The following is a 22,039-nucleotide window of genomic DNA, read 5'->3' on the forward strand; positions in this document are numbered from 1 at the left end:
AGAAAACGAGTCCCTTTACCCCATTATTTCTTTTTCATATATGAAAGCATATCATTAGAGGTATATTCTCATATTTCATCTTAAAATTCTAATTTTGTTCTTTTTTTTATTACACAAATTTTGATTTTCCATGCATAATCTATACAACATCTTACAATTTTGCACAACCTGTAGCGTGAAATAAAGTACGATAACCCATACTTTTTATTATATTTTTCACAAAGCATAAATTAAACATCATTTTGACAAATCATAAAAAATTGTATGGATTTAGATTAAGATCCCCATCTATCTACGTTTGGAATCAAAATACAGTGTTTCACGGTTTTTTAAGTACGGTTTTGTATGGTGAAAAAAATCATTCTTAGGTCTTTTGAAAGAGTTTTGGTGGAACATTGGATAAACCCAGTAACAAGTTTTTTGTGACAGATATGTTATTTAGGTTTCGGGTATATTTACAGACGATCCAGTTCTTCATCTTTATAAAAAAAAAGATGTGATATGATTGCCAATGAGACAACTATCCATCTAAGTTTAAATGAAGTTGATGTCACCATCAATAGACAACTGTATGACCTTCAACAATGAAAAAAATCCAATTTAAATCGTAAAGTCAGCCATAAAAGGCCCCGACATGAAAAATATAAAACAATTCAATTGAGAAAACTTACGGCCTATTAAATAACAAAACAATTCACGAAAAAGAAACATTACAGACGTGTCCAACGACAACCACTAAACTTATGGCTTCTTACTTTAGACAGGCACACTAAAATGTGGCGGTGTTAACATGTTTGTGAGCGATCACTCTCTCCTAAGCTCGGACAGTGGTGTGACAGCACAACATATAAACAAACTATAACATCAGTCGAAAAGTGTTTAACTCATCAGATCGATACGAAGTAAAACATTAAACAAACAAAAAGACAGAACGTAGTTAATTTTATATTAAATAAACCAATCTATATCGACGTATACAAACTTTATACTTTTAACACTATCTGTTCTCACAATCTGCTTCTGTACGTGTGTTCGAACAGAACCAACTACTATACACATACGACCAGCTTTCAATAGGTTTTCCAATTGATACACTTCCTACACATGTTGATCTGAAATCATATTGTAATATCAATGTATGCTCATTTTAGCATTACTCGGACGTTGTAAATCTTCATCGGTGTTTGTGCAAAAAAGTAATGAGTCAGGTTTTAGTCACAGAAAGTCGTGTCCTTTTTGTCAAAAAAATCTTTGTAAAGTACCAAGACCTAATAAATAGACAGTCACTGTCTATTTGAGTTATATATTCAAAGTGCCTATCATTTTATCTACTTCACAGTTTCCCATTTCTTGATTTGTCTTCGTACTATTATGATCGTTTTGATCGTATAACTTTTGACTTGACAAGGAATTAATACATACCGCTATCGTGTTTGGACTTTGGGAAATCCTGTTTAATATTGGTCCTGATGTGCAATTGGAAAAAAAGAGTTTTTTTACACAGTTGTTTCCATTAGGATTTCTAATTTCCTTGTATTTATATTTTACTTAATTTGAACTTAACCGAGAAAGTTTATACTATATATGGAATGTACTACCAACTGCATTTTATCCGTATCTCTATCAATATAACTAGAACACACCTTTGACATCGCGAGTATTTATAGCTTGGTTGAATGTATATAAACTGTTATAAGATGATTTTTTTGTGAAATATTTTATATCTGGAGAACTTCAGTAAAAGTATCAAAGTGAGTCATAGGCACTTAGAGACAGGACAATTATTTTAAGCCCTCTTTATTCCAAAGTCCGTATTTGTTAAATTCCATAATTTTTTCTTTTCTGTATACTATGAACAACCATATAATTTAAATAAGGTGTATTTGCTACTAACTATCAATTCCAATTTTTTTACTCCACGACAATCACTGCTATATTATACTATAGAGAGTCTCTAGAAATTTCTTGCACGTTTATCTTTTTATCGATTTCATGAAACACTGTGAATAAAAAACCTCTTTCAAGGGTACACGTGAAATAAAAAAAGTGTCAAAAGACGTTGCACGAAAGTAACCGTGCATGCGTTTACCCCATATTTTATAGTTGAAATCAGAAGTCTTGGGTATGACTTAAAAGTCGTTCTGATGACGGAAACAATATCCCGACGCCTTTTTCTTCGTTTTTCTCCTAAAATAACCAAACAGAATAATTATAATAATGGATGACAAATGCGACTATGCATGGTACCTATAGGACACAGAGGCATGATGATTAATGTATTGGGGAAATAAGAGAGGCGACACACACACTGTAGTCTTCTCGTATAGATATCAATTAGAAAACATTGCGTTGACGTCATATCAAATCGAGTATCACATTAACCTATAAGGTCTATTTGGGTTACTCATCAAATTTTGTCAGTCAATATAACACAACTATAAGCAACTGTCATGCATTATGTTTGTCAAGTCAGGAAAATGACAGTCTTTTTTCACACGTTCTATTAGTTTATAAGGATTGATTTTATCAGTTTATGTGAACTTTTGTAATATACTTAATAAAAGCCCAAATAAAGAACAAAACGTAAGTGGTTAATCGGTTATACGTTATGTGTACATAAGTTGACTGATTGCATGAAACAAAAAATTCTGCTCCTCATACAAAATGTGCTTGAGTCAATGCAATTACTCAGCTAGTAAAACTATAAGAAGAAGTATTCATTTCTTAAATGTAATAAATATTCACTTTTTATCATTCCCTCTACATTCTAGATCACGGCTGTTCTTTGGAGTACATAGTCGTTGTAGTGCTTTTACATAGTTATCACTGGGCACTAGAGAATTGCACAGTGCCAAAGCCCTGTCATAACTGCCTGTATCATCAGTATCTACAAATGCAGCTGTTATATTACTCAATTTATTAAATATATGCCATAACCGTTGAGAAATCTTTTCAAAAATACAAAAACTTGCTAATAGGAAACATCTCATCCTTAATGTAAATCATTATAAGCTTATAATATTTACAATTGTCATTGAAAATCGGTCATTGGTTTGAAGTTGCGTAAACGTAAACGTACGGACAAACAGAAACATAAATCACTTGGCAAATAAAAACACCAGTAGTATACTGCTGTTCAAAAGTCATAAATCGATTGAGAGAAAACAAATCCGGGTTACAAACTTAAACCGAGAGAAACACATCAACTATAGGAGAACATCTGATGATAAGTAGTTGCCGTTTGTTGATGTTGTTCATAAGTGTTTCTCAGGTTTTATTTTAGATAAGGGCGATGGAATTCCCGTTTGATTGATTTTACACTAGTAATTTGTTGGGCCCTTTAAAGCTTGCTGTTAGGAGTGAGCCAAGGCTCCATGTTGAAGACCGTTACTTGACCTATAATATATAGTTTCCTTTTACAAATTTTGACTTGGATGGAAAGTTGTCTCATTGGCACTCATACATCTTCTTATATCTATCTGTATTCATACTTACACGATTTGGTGAGTTGTTTCATCTGTTGGTCAGTACAATTGTGGTTGAAAGTGTAGTTTTTAAACTCAAGACCTAAGTTTTGTAGCTGAAATCTACAGTGTCAAGCTTATGTGTTGTTATCAATGTTTTATTTAGCAAAGCAATGAAGTCCTGGCCCCTGGCATCAGTAATTGATGTTAGTGAATTAATCTTTGATTTCATTACACTCATGTCATTTTGTAGTGATGTTACACCGTGAACGTTTGCTGCTGCATTTGACTGAATCCAATTGTTTAGTTTTTCTGTTGTTTTCTTCGTATCGTTACTGCATTTCCACAACTGTTCTCGAAGATAAGCATAGTCAGTATTGAGTCCTTTGTTGTTAAACTCTAAGATGGCATTACTTTGTTTTACCAAATAAACCTCGTTTTTCAATGCAACGATGATTCTCCTGAGATAGATGATCACTGATTTAGAATTTGTTAGTTCTCCGCTTTCACTTTTGGATATGTTTGTTAACGTGAAGAGTTCCTGCCTCAACTGCTCCACAGTTTTATCAAGTTGAATCCTGTATGCTCGTTCCTCTCTGATCATATCTATAGCTGTTATATAATGTTGGTCCGTCAGAACAATCCCAGAACTCGACTGTGTCTGGTTAATGTTTGGTCAATTTAACCCTCTGGCACCGAGAAAGACAAAAGTCATTTTCAATACTTTTAAAGAAAGCATTTCTTACCTTTCGATGTAGGTATTTAGGTGTAAATGTTTAACATAAATTCTTATCGATAACGGATTTGAACTAGATTCAATGCATGACTATAGATATACTACAAATAGGTTATCTGGAATTCTAGAAAGGTTAAATTTTTAAACCAAAATGAATTCCTGCCCGACAGAAATTATATACCAAATTTCACAATAACATTAATTTATAGAGATTACATGATCACATATACACATGGACACAATTAGGCTGCGGCTGGCCATGGTAAATTGCTGAATAACGAAATAAAAATATCAGTAGATCTTCTGAATTGGCATGCATAATTCAAATCAGAATCCATAAGAATTATAACGAGCATTGCTTTTTAGTACCCTTGTATCGAAACATTGAATAGTTATTGACGGATTCCAACAAACAGTCTTTGCTTTTATCTATTAATGCGGCGTTAGTAACGAAGTACATGTATCAGGAAATACAAATAAAAAAACCCGCACCCAATACTTTCCCCAAATTGCACCGATTGTGCTCTTATTTGACAGAGCACAAGATCTCGCGTGTCCTATTAAAGAGTAGGTAAGATATGATTAGTTGATGCCATGCTCTATGCTAATATTAACATGAATTTTATTCTAACGTTGTAAAACTTCATCGGTGTCTGAGCAAAAAATAAATGGTTCAAGGTTTTGACAAATAACGTCGTGTCCTTTTTTTCAAAATGTTCTATGAAAAGGTTAAAGACCTAAATTGATTAAATATTCAGTGTCTACATAAGAAATAACACAAAAATGGTCTGGAGTTATATATTCGAAATGCTGAAGTTGTATATCTTTTTATTTACTTCAAAGATTTTCCTTTAGCAGTCTTCGTGCTATTATGTTTGTTTTTATCGTACAACTTTTGAATTGACAGGATATTTATGCATCCCGCTATCGTGTTCATGTTTCAGGTCGGTTCTGGGGTGTCAGTCGACCATAAGGGGTTTTACAGTGTTGCTTCCATATTGAGTTGCCTTGAATGTATATTTTACTTGATGTGCACTTTATCGAGAAATATTAATTATTTTTTTTACGTAAAAATATCTGATAACTATCAACTACAAGATTCGGGTACGCGTCTTTGAGAGATATATTTGTATGTTTGATTGCATTGTGTAGTCAAATGTGTTTAATGTTAGTAATGCATGTTTAAACAGTTTTTGCTGGTGGATCCCAATTATTGTCACATTAACCTTTTATATCTGTTTGGGTTACTCACCCAAGATTATCAATTCAACACAACTATAATTAAACAACTGCCAAACACATAGGTTGTTAAGCTAGCTATACGCCAGGTTTAATTCATCATTTTCTTCAAGAAATGTCTGCACGAAGTCAGGAATATGACAGTTGTTTTTCACTTGTTCCGTTGGTGTATAACGATTGATTTTGTCACTGTTTGTTAATTTTTTTTTGTGTTACACAAAACGTACTATTCAATTATCGTTAGCTCAAGATGTAAGATGTATGGAAAATATATGTATTAAAGTACAAATAAAGAACACAAAGTAAGTGTTGTATCTGTTATACGTTATATGTACAGTAGTTGACTGATTGCATGATAAAACCGTACAGATGCTGCTCCTTATACAATATATGCTTCAGTCAATGAATTTACTCCGCAATTAAATAAAATAAATATTCACTTTTTATTATTTCCACTACATTCTTGCGCACAGTTGTTATTTGGGTTGCATCGTCTTTTACGTGAACATAAGTATCCGTGTGTGCCAGTGATGTGCACAATGCCAAAGCTCTATCATAAATACTTGCGTCATCAGTATCTACAAAATCAGATGTGTTATTACTCAATATATTTAATGTGCCATTACAGTAGCAAAATACAAACACTTGATCAAATGAAATTTGAGATCTATAAATGTAAATCATTAAATAATATTGCGAATGGAAATGGTGAATGTGTCAATGAGACCAAAACCCGACCATAGAGCAGACAACAACCGAAGGCAACCGATGGGTCTTCAATGCAGCGAGAAACTCCCGCACCTGGAGGCGTCCTTCAGCTGACCGCTAAACATATGTATACTAGTTCAGCGGGCTAAAACATGTTTTTTTTTATCCCAACACTTCCCGTATACATTTGTACCTCTAGCCAATGTAGGGAAAAAAGCCAAACAGTACGCAAAGTTAAACTCAGCATGATAGGTGTCCGAGACTAATGTCAGAGGAGGAAACAAAAGAAAATAAGGAAAAAGTCAATAATACACAATTAACAACAGACTACTAGCAGTTACTGACATGCCAGCTCCAGACCTCAATTAAACTGATTGACAGATTATGTCTTCATCATACGAATATCAGGCACAATCCCTCCTGTTAAGGTTTAAGTATTATACCATCATAGATATATGAGAAGAACATTAACCGTGTCATGCCAATAACTGGTTTTATAATAAATGTGTTAAATTTCGATACAAAGACCCTATAAGTAAATCAATATTTAAGCCAAAATACATAAGGCAAACATTTTGAAAAATAATATAAGGCATGTGTTGAAAATATTTTGAATTGTCATAGCAATTCGGTCATCGGTTTGAAATTTCGATAACCTAAGGTAAACATACGAATGAAAAGAATGAATATAGCATAAAGACATGTCTATACTTAAAGAAAAGCGAAAAAAACAAAGTTATTTTCATGCTCACAAGTAGAAATTATTGACAAAAAGGAGTAACATGCGGTATTTGCAATCACTTTTGGAATACATCTAAACGAAAACAATAATACAAATGTTTAGTTTTAACCAGTTTTCCAAACACGCTTAGAATATGAATTCAAATGCTTTAATACATATGATAAGCGAATGCAAGTTGTATCTTTATCATTTTATAACCATAACAAGTTCAATTTACGCAAGAACATTGTCGTTGCTTATATGATTATTTCATTCATATTCAGGATGAAAACAACAGATTATAGATGTAATATACATTTTCTGAAAAATATGTTGGTCGATCAGGTTGGACTATCCCTAAAAGAGGGTAGGTTTGAAAGGCCAATAAAGTGTTATCACACTGATCGACTTATAGCCTTAAAAAAGTTTTCCAAGGGGTCGTAAACATGTAGATTAGAAAATAATTTTTACTATCGAACCATTAGATTTAAAATTCAATTCCGAAACGACGTAATTTTGCATTTTCAACATGTTTCTCAATTTTGCACATTCAAGACGCCAAATATTTAACAATTTTCACCATTCCAGGTGTTTCAAAGTCATTTTAAAGATATAATATAAATGCGCAAAGGTGAAAAGATTGATAAAATTTACAGGAATTATTGTTAAAGTTCGTTTAAATTTTTATGAAAAACGATTTTATCCGTAACAATTGCTACAGAAAAGGGTAAATTCAATCCCGAGTTTGCCTATGAAACAGTAAAAACGTAAAAATATATGAATTTGTGTCCTAAGGCAAGTTTTGAAAATCCGTTTGTACATATGTCAATGCTATACTGAGTCGAACTTAAACTATCAACGTCACTATATAGAGAAAATATCAACAGTTTTCTTCATGTCTTCCTATTTGTAAAGAAGAGAAAAAAAAACAGTTAAACATAGGGAGATAAGGAAACATTTTGTTAATTTGTATTTTTGTATTTGAAATGTATCTTAACTAAAGCTTATAAATCAACAGTCCTTGGAAAGGATTCGAATCGGTGCCCTTCTAAATTGAACAGATTTCGGCGCAGTAAGCGAGAGCCTTATTTCCCACTGCTACCTGAGAAAGCATTATGAGTAAAAAGCCTATTTATTGTTTTTTTTTTAAGATATATACAGTTCAGAAAGATATTGTTTTGATGTCTAAGCTTAATAGTTGGTCATATTAGTGAAAGAACATAACCAAATTCATTAAGTTCTTGCACCTGTCCTAAGTCAGGCATCTGATGTAAAGTATTTGTCGTTCATAATTTTTTCTAGTTTCTCGATTTTTATATAGATAAAACCGATGGTTTTCCCATTTGAAAAAAAATATACTCGTTATTTGTGAGGCACTTTATAGCTTTCTGTTTGTTGTGAGCCAAGGCTTCATGTTGAATACCTAAATTTGACCTATAATGGTTTACTTTTATAAATTTTTACTTGAATGGAAAGTTGTCTCATTGGCACTCATACATCTTCTTATATCTGTAATTGAAGTATATTCATACTTACACGATTTGGTGAGTTGTTTCATCTGTTGGTCAGTAAAATTGTGGCTGAAAGTGTAATTTTTAAACTCAAGACCTAAGTTTTGTAGCCTAAAATCTACAGTGTCAAGCTTATGTGTTGTTATCAATGTTTTATTTAGCAAAGCAAGGAAGTCCTGAACCTGGCATCAGTAATTGATGTTAGTGAATTAATCTTTGATTTCATTACACTCATGTCATTTTGTAGTGATGTTACACCGTGAATGTTTGCTGCTGCATTGACTGAATCCAATTGTTTAGTTTTTCTGTTGTTTTCTTCGTATCGTTACTGCATTTCCACAACTGTTCTCGAAGATAAGCATAGTCAGTATTGAGTCCTTTGTTGTTAGACTCTAAGATGGTATTACTTTATTTTACCAAATAAACCTCGTTTTTCAATGCAACGATGGTTCTGTTGAGATAAATGACCTCTGATTTAGAATTTGCGAGTTCTCGGCTTTCACTTTTGGATATGTTTGTTAATGTCATGAGTTCCTGTCGCAGCTGTACCACAGTATTTTCAAGTTGAATCCTGTATGCTCGTTCCTCTCTGATCATATCTATAGCTGTTATATAATGTTGGTCAGTCAGAACAGTTCCAGAACTCGACTGTGTCTGGGTAATGTTTGGTAAAATTAACCCTCTGGCACCGAGAAAGACAAAAGTCATTTTCAATACTTTTAAAGAAAGCATTTCTTACCTTTCGATGTAGGTGTTTATGTGTAAATGTTTAACATAGATTCTTATCGATAATGCATTTGAACTAGATTCAATCCATGACTATAGATATACTACAAATAGGTTATCTTGAATTATAGAAAGTTAAATTTTCAAACCAAAATGAATTCCTGCCCGAGAGAAATTGTATTCCAAATTTCACAATAACATTAATTAATAGGGATTACATGATCACATATACACAAAATATGCTGCGGCTGGTAAATTACTTAATAACGAAATAAAAATTTCAGTAGATCTTCTGAATTGGCATGAATAATTCAAATCAGAATCCATAAGAATTGTAACGATAATTGCTTTTTGGTACTCTTGTATGAAAACATAGAATGGTTATTGACGGATTCCGACAAACAGTCTTTGCTTTTATCTATTAATGCGGCATTAGTAACGGAGTATCAGGAAATACAAATAAAAAAAAAAAAACGCACCCAAGACTTTCCACACCGAGGCGATCTCATTAGTCAGAACATTCTATTGAACAACCCCGTGGATAGTTTCATTTAAATATTGAGAAACCATGGCTTCAAGACTCTTGACAAAAATTGGCCAATGTAAAATTTTGCTTTTCTTTTCACACATTGTCGGTCATGTATCTTTTCAGATATATTGATATGTTGTGCCTTTTTCAAATGGTTTTTATAGTTTATTCTTATTAAATACATAAATTCGGGAATTGAAAGTTTTAAGTGAGATTTCAATCAAGAAAAGCGCTTGAGACATATTAATTATATAAAATCTTATTTTCATTTTACCGAATTGTAACAGATATATCTTTGGAAAGTTTGTTTTTAAATATTTTAAGCTGGGTATGAGACAGCGTTTTACATAACGGGGGCATGTATTACATTCCAATGATTACACTGAGATTTATTAATGGATGCACTAATTTTGTCTCAATAATTATAAACTATGTTATGTCTCGATAACCCAGACGCATAATTAATATAGCGTCTGGGGTGATTAACCGGACTGGTCAGATATTTATAGGGGGCGTAACAAATAATTAAATATAGAACATATCTATAAATAGCACTTCCGTTATCCCCATTATATTTTAATATAAACAACAGTAAACAGTGTATTAACGTTACATGTATATCATGTGATTTTTTAAACTAACATTTTGTAGCTGGCACTATGTTGCCCAACTTGCAGATGGGCAATTTTAAAAGAACGATTAAAAACTGTAATTAGCGGTGATTTTTTTTCCTGAATTTTGTACACATGTAAACATGGTAAAACAAAATTTAAAGAAAGACATGATTTTTTTTTTCGTGGGAAAAATTTGGTTGATTATATAAGGAAACACTGTAGCATGACTGTATACATGGTATAGTGCCATCCTTATAACAAATTCTGGATCCGCCCCTGTGTGTGTATAGAAGATACCACGCTCCGCTGTGCGGCTAAGAGAGGGATCCGTAGGTGGACCGTTGTACACAAAGCAATACAATATACCCTAATTTTCTGGTGAGTTATAATGTCTCCGACATGTATCCAGAAGGGCCTATAATTGTTTTTCCGTTACGAACATTAACATTATTTACCACAAGACGATAACAAAGCAACCCAAAATCAATCTATTTTTATATTATAACACACCACGTTTAATAGTCTCTTATCTTCATACTATAAAATACATTTTTTCTCTATTTTCGTATTATAGCATACCACTATATGTATTCTCTATTCTATAAAATATTTGCCACTTGACGTTAAGCAACCAACAGTCGGTATATTGATATATTGTATCCACGTTAGTCTATACCCAATTCTTTATTTTCCCCCCATCATTTTTCTTAGTTCTCATTCTGTGAATTCTTGTCATAATTCATGCTTTCCTTTTTACATTATCTTTCAGATATCTGACGCACTTACCTTACTCGAAAAAGCACACATCAAGTTACGTTTATGGAAAGAAAAACAACTCATACAAATACTAAGATTTCAATGTAGAAAAACCTCCATAAAAACTTATTACTAGCAGATCAGTGAGATCATACAATGAGCCAACTCAATTTTTATTTACAAAATAAACTGCTGATCTTAAAATTGCAAACGACAGAATGATTCACAAAAATCTATATCGCTTAATCCTTTTGGGAAGAAAACATTTAGGGACCAACCTTCACACAATACCACTTTGCCAGTCTCCGTGTTTATGAAGAAATACATAAGTTAACCAGTCATTCATGAAACCCAATACTCTTTGAATGCATGTTTGAATCAATTACATGGATAGGATGGAATGGGATTTATCCAAAACTGCATGAGAACTTGTAAAAATTTTTAACTGAAATGTGTATTCTCTTCATACAAACTATTATAATATCCATCGTGTATTAAAGGGCAGCTTCACAAGAACAATAACTTCTCCTGTACATGTGAACCTTTATATAAAATAAATATTGAGATCGTCATGATTGCTAATGAGGCAATGAACCAAAAACCAAGCAGAGTTCAAATGACATGGTTATTCGCAAACATAATCACTGCTCGGCCTTCAATATTAAGAAAACCCCATACCATATAAGTAACTGAGAAGGGCCAGACACGTAAATGAGATACAATTCAAACGTGAAAACTGTTAAATTTTTGATATGATTTTTTATTTGTTAATACAAATCTTAATTCTCTGACATATCTGACAACAATGTGTTTCTTGATTTTTGTTTTTTACTGATATATGTCTGTGTACCTTTTTTCGCTTTGTGGTTGCTGTCAAATAATGTTTACCCAACATTTTTTGATACTGTGATTTATTTATAATGATTGCTGCTTCAGTAATTAAAAACAAATCTTTGTATCTTTTTTCTTATAAAATTGAAGATGTTTCTGATACAATGAAAATTCGAGTATTATAGATTTTTTTAATTCTTCACATTTTACACATAACATCTGTGTCCAGAAATCTTTATTGCTTTGTCTACAAAAGAAAGTAAATATTAAAATCATATTTTAATTTTTGGTCACCAGCATAGCATATATGAAAAACAAAATGTTTGGAAAAAAACATCAAATATAAATATACATTTTAAAATGTTTTGGTCCAAGCGGAATCCCGCTATGGGATTCGAGGTTATCTCGCTGTGTTGATGACACAACCCATTGGTGGCATTGGGTTGTTTCCTGCTCTTTTGTCGGGTTGATGTCTCTTTGACACATTACCTGTTTGTATTCTCTATTAAAATCATGCATGAATTTTTATCATTGTTTAAGGCCATACAGTTGCCTATAATAGTTCACATCCACCTCGTTTGAACTTGGGGTGGATAACTGTCTCATTGGTATTCATACCGCATCTTCTTATTTGTATAATGTTGACCTTTTAGTACTTATATTCTCAATTCTTGTTCTAGTCTACAGTATGACCTCTTAATCATGTTGATGTCTACATTTTTTTTTCACACTAAAAAAACTTCATAAAAAGAATACAATGTTGTCAGTGAATATACACCAATTGGTTATCTAAACTTTGAAATAAAACCATGGCATGAGGAAAGCACATGCATGATTTTAATAGAGAATACAAACAGGGAATGTGTCAAAGAGACATCAACCCGACAAAAGAGCAGGAAACAACCCAATGCCACCAATGGGTTGTGTCATCAACACAGCTAGATAATTTCGAATCCCATTTCTATTTTAAGTTGATCAGTCAAGACTTTGCTTACTAACAGTATATTAAAAAAGAAAATCATGACTACGTGTCCCACTTCTTATATGTTTGTATAAGCTAAATGCATTTGTTTAAAAAAAAAAACGAGCATAAATCATTTTGACCGTTTGATGTATGTACAAATTGGCATCTTCTAGATATACTTTGTTTGTTTTTCTTCTGCTTATGGTTTTGGACTGCGTTCCCTCCTTTAAATGTGTACAACCTTTCGCATCTTTCCTCTCCCTTTTTTATACACATATCAAGATGCGAACTCCCTTATACACTACAGATAGATACAACAAACTTATCCTGGATGAAGTTCATATTTATTTCTGCGTCATAAAATAAAGTTAAATAAAGTATTTATAAAGTTAAAGATACTACAAATCAACCCCAAAATGTATTTATAGCGTACACACGACTGTTCGAGTGGTCTCAGTCAATACAAAAGTTGTCATTTATAGTATAATTATTAACTTGCTTGCGTAGAACGGACATGCAGGAAAGAATATAACTACTCGATGTTTCAGGTTGTATTAAAGTTGACGTAACAGTGTGTGTTGTTATATCATCTTACCAAGGTTTGATGTGCTGTTATTTTCCTTCGCGGTCATGGAAGCCATGCTGTCTGGTGTTTTCCACGACTTGTATGTCACAAAAACATATAAATAGCTTTAAACAACAATCGGTACACTCGGGCTTTTCAATAGTATTATCGTAATATAATTTCTTCCGAAGTCAATAACCAACTTCTTGGTTATTCGTCTTGGACATTATCTTTAAATACAAGCTAAAAAAGCCGATACTATTCCGAATGTCATAAATTACCATTTTTATATCACTTGTCATCCAGACGCTCTATTTTGAAAAATAAAGCGGCTGGATGATCGAGACTAACTATGTTATTGGTTTAAACTCATTAGAGCATTAAGCATCGACAAAAGGTGCTATAATGAGCGAGCATGTGAAATCCAATGTCAAATTCAATTGAAAAACAAAGAAAATAACTTACACATATCATATCTGAGCAGAAAGTAAAGGAAGCAGGGGTATGTCAAAGAACGTGTCGTCCTTTTGTTTTTTAAAGTGCATCGGACGATACAATGAACTTTTTGATAAATATTCCGTATGAACTTCCCAAAAAATACATCATGGTCTTAAAATTTAAATTCTCGGTACTGACGTTGGTTATCGTCTTAATACCGTGTTATAGTATTCCTTTATGTGTCTTTGTAAATGATTACTTTTACAGTTTAGTCTTTTTTGTTATACCAATTTGACGTGGTTCGGTATTTATCATCGTCATTGTGTTATTGTACTATGGTATATTTTTGTAATCTTGTCTTACGTTTTTCCTAATGTGCTTTGTCTATATACCTTCTTAGTTTTCTTTGTTGACATATTTGTTTATTTTTATAGTGATTAAGATTATAATACAATGTTGACTGGTGTACCACTATTTTTGACATTTTCACCTAGTACGTCTGTTTATTGTGTACACATCGTTGTCAATATAATGTAATTTGATGTCAAACAAGTTGAAGATTAAGTTAGCTAAAATGTCAGGCTTATTCCACTATTTTCTGCATTAGAAAATTCCTGTACAAATAAAATTAACGGTACCAATTTTCCTGCACCAGATGCGCATTTCGACAATACATGTCTCTTCAGTGATGCTCACAAAGTTAGGGATGTTGTTATCCAGTCGTTTGCTGTGTTTCAGCTTATGATGTTACCATTTGCTTATGGACTTTCCGTTAAGAATTTCCTCAGTGTTTGGTATTTTTGTTATTTTACCTTTATACCTCTACACACCAAAACACAGCCGCATGCTTCTCCACACACATACACACATGCCATAATACATGTACTGTACGGGAAATAATAGAAGGTAGAAAAAACTAATATTCAACATTGTTCTACATTAATTGAAATACTTAAAGTGTATACATTCTATTTGGAACTACTCAAGCAAATACATATGACTTGTGTGAGACGATTTCTTTCCATTTAAATCTATTATATAAATAACAAATAAAGTATATCAACTAATCAATACGTATTTTCTGAGTGTAAATAAATGCGTTTTTATTTTTATTTATTTTCTCAATCAAAACGTTTAAATGTTTACCGCCATGTTTGCCGTTGTTAACTTTGTAAGTATTAAAAAATAGTAAGAACTTTACATGACTAAACAAGTTTTAAAACATACATTGAACGAAATCTCACATACTTAAAACAAAAAATGAAAACTTCCCAATTTTGCTGTGCATTCATACTAATATTATTTATGAAATAAGCATTTCTGATGATTTCTTTTGTGTCATAACACCTAAAGTGGTTATTTCCACAATTAATACTTTGACAGTTTAACTGGATCACCTATCTTAATATGGTCCAAAGAAAATCAACAACAGTAGCATCAGGTTGGAACAGGTCGTATCTGACATCTTGTCAATACATATATCAATTCGAATATTTACCCTCACACATGCATGCAGGGGTTACTATACCGCTTAAGTCTCTTGTGTATGTCTTGATAATCTATAGTAGTCTATTTGATCATCTATGTCTGTTTTATTTTCCTTAACACTTTCATTCCCACTGGAATATTTTTTTACAGAGTTTTACCGTATTTTAAGTAAAATTGTTGTTATAACTCTTCATCGTTAGTTAAAAGTAAATCAACAAAAATACTAAGGACTCCAAGGAAATTCCATATCAAATGGTGAAATCAAAAACTCAAACACATCAAACGAATGGAAAACAACTATTTTTCTTATGTAGAAAATGGTGGATTGATCCTGGTTTTATAGCTAGTGAAGCCTCTTACATGTTTGAAATTACATTGACAACAATGTGTTACCTCCTGAACACTTAACTCTATTTATTCAATTTTTTTGAATTCGAAACAGTCTCCATTTTTTGGTTCCACTTTCTAAATGCAGCTGTTTCTCAAAGCACGCCTCTTTCAGGGAGATTTAGAATATTCATAGGAAATTAATTGTGTTTACATACGGGTTCCCAGTTCTTATCTGTTGGTTGCATCTCATAGAGAATAGAGACATAACTTGGGAAAATTATCAGAAAATATACACGTGTATATTGTTTATATGAAATATATGGTTACTCTACAGTCGCGGCAGGGGTAGTTAAGAACTTTAGTGTTAGTTTAAACTCTTAAAAGTTCGTGGCATATAAACGTTGAAAATATGCCGCACAGCCTTCTATTTTTACCTTTAACAATATAGTAGTGTATATGAACTTTCCTTTCTAGGATGTCATTTTTTTCAAAACTTCATAGTAAAAGTGGTACAGTTTAAGCCGTAAAAAGAGTTCCTATGGAAAATTGCATTGTCAATATTTACAGAAATGCAACCTATAGGTTCTGATAAAATGACACATACAGGAAATCATATAAATAGTTAAACCGGGAGATTATTCCAAATTTAACGTTCGTAAGAAGCGAATAAGTCCGATTGAAATAGCTTGAAATAGATTTTCGAGGAATGCTTTGATATAAAATTATATATAGTAAAAATGAGAGCCGTGGTGTAGTGGTTATCGCATTATACTACTAACACAGGTTCCTGGTTCGATACACGTTCCGGGTTGAAAATTTCAGGGACTGAATTTTTGGCTCACCCTTGACAACATGTGGGAGTATTGTCTTGATAGTTTGTCGGAAAGGGGCGATAAATGGCTGATCCGTGTTAAGAGAGAGACATATATTTTGCACGTAAAAGACCCCCTTGTAGATTTCGAAAAAGAGCAGGCCTGTTCCGCTTCAAGGCATAACTCGCACCCGCAAAATGGAAAGGGATTAGTGTTAGTTGTAATTACTTTTTTTCTCAATCCACTTTAAACAAATATATTTAAACTATTAATTAGAAAAGAAATCGTATTGCCTTTTCTCTCCCATTAAAAAATTTTCAGTTTTTAAAATTATTATCGCAACAATTTTCTTGTATTTTGTTTGTTTGCCTTCTTTTTTTTACTATCAGTGATCTGAATTGATTTAATATAATGCTATGATGCAAATGTTTATATTCGCAATTCTAGTTACACACATTGATTGGTATGATGTATCAAGCAAAATGGAAGATGTTTGTGATTTAGCAGTAGGAATCGATTTCTTTGTCGGTAAGTCTACATTTTTGTAATACATAATAATACAATAATGTTGTGTATTGCACTAACACAAAGCAATGTGTACATAAGCATTGCATACAATCAAACTATCTATTAATAAAGAAGCAGGACATGATGGATTAATTGCTTGTATTCTTATCAAGTGTGATCTATGCCATACAAGTTGATCTATCTTGTATCTTATAAATGCAGAGTAGTACGGGTTACAAGTTTTCTCATATCGCGATGATACAGCAAAATACATAATCAATTATAATAATTATAATAATTTTCTTAACCAACCATTTTGTTTTGAAAATGCATCGGATCAAGTCAGGATTATGACAGTTGTTTTGCACTTGTTCCGTACGAGTTGATTGAAAACATTTGTCAGTTTTAAATATGAACGATTCTTTTTTGAATTTACCTTAGAATTACGTATTTATGTTATGCAATCAAGAACTAGATCCCCGAAAACACTTTCACTTCAGTAAATGTGCATTTAATTATCGTACTTTAACTTTTGTTTTTATCATCAGCGATTAAACGTTCAATTTTGTTTGTCGTCTTGTCGAGTCAGGGAAAATTGAAGAATAAAGTTTGCGAGAACTATAGAAATATAACGAAAATGTGTGTATGCAATAGTCATGATAGTTGTGCTTGCCTTCAATTTTAAAACAAATGTTTGTTACTTAGAGTAAGGAATAACATAGAATAGTAAATCATCATTGTTTAAAAACACGGATAGGAACTTGTCTTGTGTTCAACACTTACGTAAAATTAATTCAAACACTGCCTTTAGCATGTTTAGTTTGTTATTTCAGCGTAACAATACGAAAAACAATCGTGAAGATTCCTAATGTAATTTTACCTATCTAAGTCTATTTTTATACATAAGTTAAGTATAGTTTTTTATCAGAATCTTTTGCAGTTTTGGTAATCGATTTGATTAAGAATAACAATGTATTATTTGAAATGTAAACAACTATATAAATCATAGAACAGCTGTTATATTTAAATAATCAATAAAGTAAATGTGTTTGTGTATTGAGTTTTGATATTAAAACAGAAACTGTTTTAGCTTGGGAGAAATTGATTTGATTTTGATGTTTTATTTTCTTCATTACTATTGTTAAAATGAATGTGTGTATCTAGTTCTGATGAATTTGGTTTTGGAACAGTGCCTAACAACTTTCATCAAAACTAATTACAACATAAAACAACATAGCAATAATGCAGGCGCTTAAAGTAAAAAAAATTAAGTAATACATTTTCAACACTTTTTGGAACTTTATCGAAGTTTTCACAATTATTGTTCGATAATACTGAGGCTTGTATAAATAGTTTTATCACTCAAATTGATATCATTTTACTTATCTCTCTATCAGTAAATGTTAATAAAGAAGGAAATTATCAAACATTAGTTTTTTATAAACAGTGTTGATTGACAGAAGAGAAATATTTTATTCTGCTGGATCTTTTCATAAATATTTAACTCTCAAGCAATCGCAATTGATGTAATGTAATCTAGAAATCTTAAATGTACGTTTGAATTGTAATTATAGTTACACACATTGAATCATGATATGTAGAGGAAAATGACAGACTTGTGTGATGTAATTACATAAGGCATTGATTTTCCTTGTCGGTAAGTATATATTTTTGTACAATGCTGTGTATTTAAATAATCAATTATTCTCCTGCAATGTACTTACATGATGAACTTCGCTATACATATTCATCTAACATTTATCTATGTATTTAATTGAAAAGAAAGATTATGATAAAGACAAATTAACTAGTATAATGTTTTAAAAGAATGGAATCTCACACACCACAGGGAAATATTCACATATCGTCGCTGGGCTTCTAAAATGTTGTAAATTACAAATTTTTGAAGAAAAAAATATCTCACAAACAGGCTTTGAAAATTTGGGCAAAATGCATGCTTCCAAAATGTCGTATGTGAACTTGAACATTTTTGTAAATAGCAGTGAAATAAAAACTTTGACATTTCTGGATTATCCAATAACTTAAATTATTTTCACAGAAATAAAGAAATGTACAATTATTTCTTTCCCAAAGCCATTCTACAACGATTTTCAAGTTTTCATACAACATTTTGGAAGCAAACTTTACAAACAACTGACATTGGCAATTTTGTAATATGTCTTATTTCACACATTTTGATTGGTCTAACTGAATGCTATTTTGTAATACCAAAGATTTCCTCCCGCCCAGACCATTGGTGTAAAAAAGTATTTTTAGCCAAAAAAGTCTTATACGACATTTTAGAAGCCCAGCGACGATATACATCATATCTAAACTTGTCATTCATATGTTCGGCGATCACTATTGGTTTTTTTTTTTTTTTTATCGTTTTGTGATGTCACGGAAATAAGAATAAAAAGTTTGGAATGAACTGGAGAAATGTTACCGATATTTTGGTTTACCACAATTTCACTTACCCTCACTGGAATGGTTTTTAATTGAAAATAACAAACAATTATAATGCTTAATCACTACTGTTTAAAAGCTCGGACATATATACCTCTTTTGTTGAATGCTTAACTGAATAATCCATTCTTACTACAGATATAACATATAATTTCAGTAAGACAACATGGAACACACTTGTGATGTTGCGTAACGTTTTATTGATCTGTGTAAGTCTATTTTTACATGAAAATATAGAGCAGTTATATCGCGAAAAAGTAATGAATTAAACATCAAATATGTAAAGATATATGCACACCAAACAAGTTTTGAAATAACCAATGAAGCTATTGTTTTCGTGATGACATTTGATTATCAAGCAGAAATAGTTGGCACTAAAGATAGACTGGTGATTATTCCTTTCTTTTTTCAATATAAAAGTAATCGTTACGTATTTCTCTACATTGAACACTATTTCAGTTTGATCTTTTTATATTGTCTGCTATTAAGTAACTAAAATGTATATAAATATGTTATAAAACACCACATCTACCTATATCTATAAAAGAATAGCATAACTTAGATTTTTTTTCTTTCTCTAACATGCAGTTACTTTATTGACTCTAACGGAAAACGTCTTGATAATTAAAATTTATCTTATGCATTATACGGGCTGACCTATCTACCTAGCATTTAAGGCTAATACAGAAGGAAGTGGATTCGTAAAAAGGTCGGAAAAATTGGTGACAATTCAGCACGTTCTCAAAAGCTTTGATATTAATCCACCCGACGGTTATTTAGAACCTCAAGCGCAAAAAATATCGACGTCATGTAGATATCGATGAGAATGACATTTTCCCTCGTTCTTTTACCGTCAAATATCCAACATAGAATGAAATGAACTTTTTGGAAACTCCACGAATATGTCAGAAAACAACAATCTTCAATTCTGGAAATGTAAACAGTAACAAAACATACATTTTGTTTATCGACGTTAGTGGTGGGAAGTTGATAGAAAATAAATAAAATCTTTGATACGATATATCTTTAACACAATAACCCAAGGTCAGTGTGTGAACCACGCTTGTTGCTAAAGTATCTATCTCTGCTCCCACAAAATCAAATAGTCGTCTTCTTTGCATTATTGTTAATAAATATATGACTAACCGCGTAAAAGGTTCTTACTATTTAAATTATTACATACGTTGTTAAACTGAAACTACACAAAGTTAACAATATAAAAAAGGAAGAAATACAAAACAACATTAAATCAACTTCCCCATTGATTTTAAAAATTTCATATTTACATTGAGGAAATACACATATATATTTCTTTCTTTCGTATAAATAATCGGTAAATTAATGTAAACTTTACTCGACACGTCTTTTGCATGAGATTATAGATATGGATTTTCTATTGTGGGATCTTTACTTGTAATGATATTTTTTATTTCTTTATTGTGGCCTATAATTATCTTAGCTTTATATAGTTCTCCTTATTGATATGTGTTTCTTATGTCTATGCGTTCATTTATTGTTACGACTTTATAAGATTAACAACAGAGCGGTTTTCATTTTTAGAATTTAAGAAAAGCTGATTGCAAATATTAAATATTTGTGTGAACATCAGATATCATATAGGTTTTTTTTGCGCATTTTTGCGCCTGTCCCAAGTCAGGAGCCTCTGGTCTTTGTTAGTTTGTTTTATTTTAGTTTTAGTTTCTTGTGTACAATTTGGAGTTTAGTATGACGTTCATTATAAGCTGAACTAGTAGATATTTGTTTAGGGGCCAGCTGAAGGTCGCCTCCGGGTGCGGGAATTTCTAGCTACATTGAAGACCTGTTGTTGACCTTCTGCTGTTGTTTTTTCTATGGTCGGGCTGTTGTCTCTTTGACACATTCCCCATTTCCATTCTCAATTTTATCTATTTATTACGATACTCACAGCAGTCATATTATTCGCATTACGTTTTACTATAACTTACCGTGACGTATGATTAATCTGTCCGATTTAATTGAAAGTTTTTCGGACCAAAAACTGTTGCAATAAAGCATTTAATAAATAATTCAATCCCTTTTAATGTTTGTCAACAAAGGCGATTTATAACATTAAATATAATTAGTGCAAATGACTGGAACGTTATTTATTTTTTCAAGGTTTTTGAGTGGTGTCTTTCTTTTAAATTCAAATGTCCAAGCGAATCACAGTGGTCTTTGAGAGCCAGAGCATTCTGCCCATCGGATCCATCAAAATATTCCTGCATTCTGAATGATCTGATTGGATCATTTACTGAAGATTGTGCAGTAGTCGAATTTGAAAGAGGAGGTACGTTGCTACAGTATATGTCTGACGGATACTAAATTACAATGTAAAGTCTATTACTGAGATTTAGTTCAACTGATTAAAAATTTGTTTGAAATGGAATTAAAATAAGGAATATACAAACAATCGTGTCAATTGGTTACAATTGTCTAAACTTAGTAAATGAGTGATACATATAACCTTTTTTCGTGCGCCACAAAATGGTGCTTGTTAAAATAAACTTTCACTAGGAGCACATTCTTGTTAACCGTTGTCTTCTTTTATATAGACATATAAATTCGGTAATCAAATAGTTATCAAAGGTGCCAGGATTATAATTTAGCATGTCAGAC

The 22,039-nt window shown here is 31.8% G+C and overlaps 3 long non-coding RNA genes across 3 annotated transcripts; 1 reads left to right on the forward strand and 2 right to left on the reverse strand.

Annotated features, from left to right (window-relative positions):
- Positions 1-1,091: 1,091 nt before the first annotated feature.
- On the reverse strand, positions 1,092-9,160 carry LOC143056571 (uncharacterized). Its single transcript, XR_012972407.1, has 3 exons — positions 8,405-9,160; positions 5,880-6,017; positions 1,092-1,112 (listed from the first exon to the last, which is right to left on the reverse strand). It is a non-coding gene; the product is annotated as an uncharacterized LOC143056571 (long non-coding RNA).
- A 2,583-nt stretch (positions 9,161-11,743) lies between these two features.
- On the reverse strand, positions 11,744-13,612 carry LOC143057556 (uncharacterized). The gene is made up of 2 exons (XR_012972737.1): positions 13,395-13,612; positions 11,744-12,082 (listed from the first exon to the last, which is right to left on the reverse strand). It is a non-coding gene; the product is annotated as an uncharacterized LOC143057556 (long non-coding RNA).
- Positions 13,613-18,512: 4,900 nt separating this feature from the next.
- Positions 18,513-21,708, forward strand: LOC143057832 (uncharacterized). The gene is made up of 3 exons (XR_012972829.1): positions 18,513-18,596; positions 19,563-19,614; positions 21,542-21,708. It is a non-coding gene; the product is annotated as an uncharacterized LOC143057832 (long non-coding RNA).
- The last annotated feature ends 331 nt before the right edge of the window (positions 21,709-22,039 follow it).

Source organism: Mytilus galloprovincialis, chromosome 13 (genome assembly GCF_965363235.1).
Source record: "Mytilus galloprovincialis chromosome 13, xbMytGall1.hap1.1, whole genome shotgun sequence".
Taxonomy (NCBI): Eukaryota; Metazoa; Mollusca; class Bivalvia; order Mytilida; family Mytilidae; genus Mytilus; species Mytilus galloprovincialis.